Here is a 3,563-nt window from a genome sequence, read left to right on the forward strand (position 1 = left end):
ATAAAGAGATGAGTAATCTGATGATTTACTAGAAAGAGAGAAAATATTACAATGAAGAACACATGGGTTGGGAGACATAACTCTCCCATTCTCTCTAACTAGAAAGAGGTTAAATTTTGTGCATACAAAAAAACGACCACTCTCTATTTATAGAGAGAGGTACCTTACAAATAATAAATGGAATATAATAACGTAACTAACATTCATAATTTGTAAAGAATTTCCATGCTCCAAATATCTCTCCGTAAATGCTCATAAATGACGAGGGATACAAATGCAATGATAAAAGGATAAAATACATAGTAACAAACTAGCAAGTGTGGTAATAAAAATGATACATAAGGAGAACCAAATGTTGAAATGTCTCTAAAACTATGAAGTGCCTGTGATGTCTAAAAATGAGCGATGAAATCTCTGTAGTCATAGTCTTCTAAGCATCAAACGCCAAGTAACTCAGGTGTTGTAGAGTGAGATTCTAGTATACAGATGTGATCAGTGAACCAAGTTGATCAAATTCAAAAGTGTAGCACAATAACTTCTGAACTGAAATCCCATAATCAAGTCACACTTCATCTTCAAAAGTCTAAAACATATCTAATTCTCGAATCATAATACACCCAAAATTCTTCAAAAGAATTACATGCTAAAAATATGAAACATCCTGAAGTAGAGTCTTAATAATAAATAATATGGATCCAAGAAACATCTACTGAGTCCAAAAATTTGATCACGATGACCAAAAATCAGTGTCACGTCACATCACTAAATAAATTATCATCTTTAGAAGTCTCGAAAATTCAATCTCAAACAATCATAAAATTTGATCCGGATGATAACATAATATTATCTCCCTATTTTTGATAACCAATGCCTAGATATCGAAAATAAATAAATAAATATGGATGGAGATGTCGGATACCAAGAGCTTCAGATAATCTCCCTAGATGTATGAAGAGTCTCAATAAAAAATGAGAATAAGAGTAAAATAAACACTCTCCGGTCATATGTAGCCGGTGGATTCTGTCGTTGAAAACTGTCTGAACAATTACCAAACTAACAATAAGAACTATGCTTGAAAAATCTCTGCTCTAGTGAAAAATGTTCATATACCCAAATTGCGGAGTCGGAACTCCTGAAGCGGTCTTCAATAAATAAATTCCACTTGCTCAAGACACTTGCTTCGTCAACAAAGATCAAGAGCGACAAGTCATAAAAATCCTCGTAGAGCGAAGGTTGTGAAGCAACTTTGTTGATCAGACGCAACTGCGGTGCAAACCTGGCAAAGAAAAATATGATTTCCGACTGCGGTATGGAGGATAATTGGTCTAAAGACACTAATCCAAGGAATGTTGGTCCACAGACCTTGATTAAAGGGCAATCCTCATGCAAAGAATAATAAATTTCTTCAAATATAATAAGCAAGAAGTAATATATCGTGACGATCGAAGCTTGAATAAATCTCCAGTAATAATCTCTTTTGCAAAGACAATAAATCGAGTCTTGTGAGAGTCATTATTCGCAAAAGTGCTTCTAATCAGGGGTTGCGGTTGTGGCAAAATTGGTGTTAATAAAAATAATTGGTTTTTAAAAAAAATGGTATTAATAAAAATATTTGGTGTTAAAAATGGTATATGTTGGGGTTTTGCAAAAGAAAAAAAAAGGCCAGAAAAAAAATATTAAAAAAATTGGTGATAAATAAAAAGGTTAAATGAGTGTTCAAATAAAAAATAAAGAAATAAAGCTTAAGAAATAAGGGGGCTGAGGTATAAGATGGGTGAATAAAGGTGATGGTTTTAGAAGGTGAGAGGAGGGGCGAAGAGTGGGCAGGGCTAAGGAGTTGATGATTACTGAAGACCGAAGTATATAGTGGGTTTGTGAGGTCTATGGTGAAGTTTTGCGAAGAAGGGGTAAGGTGGGTTTGATTGGGATAGCGAGGATATAAAGTCTTCGCATGGCAAGGTTGGATGGAGGGTGGTTGCGAGGAGCGAAGGTTTTGCGGTATGCTTTAGTCTGCGGTAAGCCAAGATAGAACACGGAAGAAGTAGTCTGTGGTGTCTCGCAAGAGCTGCTCAGGCGAGGACCTCATATGCGAGGACTTACAGCCTCTCTTTGTTACATCCTCTAGCTAGGTCTTCGGTCAGGTCCTCGGTCTGGTTTTAGGTTTCGGTTCTGGGCACCAAGGATGAGAGGGCAAACGATGAAAAAAACAACTTTTCATGAAATTTTGATACCGAAGAGGCTATAACTTTGTGATTATCCATGGAAATATTTTCTAAAGCATATGGGGATAAGATGGGGTGTTGAAAAAGTAAAAAAATGGTAGAGAGTAGGAAAGAGAAAGATAAAAGTAAGGAACAAGGAATGGTTTTAAAGTAAAAGTATGGGTGTACTGTGTACAATACAAGGCATGCAGGACAAAAGGTGGGTTGATGGGTAAAGCTACGAGGATTACCACGAAAGTATGGATAGGCATTGATGGTGGAGTACTTTTTCTAAAACGAGTAATAAGGACATATTCTTTTTCATTATCCTTCAAGACTTTTATCAAACATTAATCAGCTTAGAGTAAATATCAAAGAACTTCATACCTTGATGATTTCTCATATGTTGATGATATGAACTAAAAAAAGCTTATAACATCTTAAAAAGGAAGTCTTCTCCAATCTTTTGGCTAGATAAAAATCTTCAAGATGTATGAACTCGAAATTTTCCTTAATATCTTCCTCAAGAACCATCTTTTCCACAAAACCCAAGATATTGTGTTTTCCTTCCATAGCAAAAAGAGGCCTTGAGCAAAATCTTCAAATGATTTAGACCACAAATATCATATTTATTTTTCTTATTCTTCAGCAACAAAATAGAAAATTTTATAAACCTGGACTTTTTGCAAAAACATGAATGAGACAGCAGCAACATTGATTCTGGAATGCTTGCAAAAGCTTGAAATCAACACTCAAAAATTAGAAAACTCATTTTAAAATTTCTAGTTGCAAACCCATAAATTTTATACAAAAATCAAAAAACCTCAAGACAAAAGTGGTCGATCGGGAGTCGTTCCCTTGAAATAATCGCTTAGATCTTCAAGGTAAGGCTCTGATACCAATTGTAGGATCCCGTTTTGAACGATCGTTTGTGTGGAATAATATGATCTTGAAATTTAACGATAATAAAAATACAAAGAACATAAAGTGATGAGTAATCCAATGATTTACTAGAAAGAGAGAAAATATTACAATGAAGAATACATGGGTTGGGAGAGATAAATCTCCCATTTTTTCTAACTAGAAAGAGACTACATTTTTGTGCACACTAAAAAAATGACCACTCCTTCTCTATTTATAGAGAGACGTACGTACCTTACAAACAATAAAGGGAATATAATAACCTAACTATCGCTCATATCTTATAGAGCATTTCCATGCTCCAACAATTTAATTCACTCTGATGTTTGAGAAAGTTTTTACATGGTTTGATTTTGAAAACAATTGGTTGTATCGTTTTTGGGTGCTTTGAAAAATGAAAATTTTACTAATAGTTTGGGACATTTCATATATTCACTCTGA

General features: G+C 34.4%; 1 long non-coding RNA gene across 1 annotated transcript; it reads right to left on the reverse strand.

Annotated features, from left to right (window-relative positions):
- Window positions 1-955: 955 nt before the first annotated feature.
- Window positions 956-3,280, reverse strand: LOC145141331 (uncharacterized). Its single transcript, XR_013722605.1, has 3 exons — window positions 3,025-3,280; window positions 2,589-2,939; window positions 956-1,276 (listed from the first exon to the last, which is right to left on the reverse strand). It is a non-coding gene; the product is annotated as an uncharacterized LOC145141331 (long non-coding RNA).
- Window positions 3,281-3,563: the final 283 nt, after the last annotated feature.

The sequence above is a fragment of the Lactuca virosa genome, chromosome 9 (assembly GCF_052849685.1).
Source record: "Lactuca virosa cultivar CGN04683 chromosome 9, Lactuca_virosa_CGN04683_v6, whole genome shotgun sequence".
NCBI classification, from domain to species: domain Eukaryota; kingdom Viridiplantae; phylum Streptophyta; class Magnoliopsida; order Asterales; family Asteraceae; genus Lactuca; species Lactuca virosa.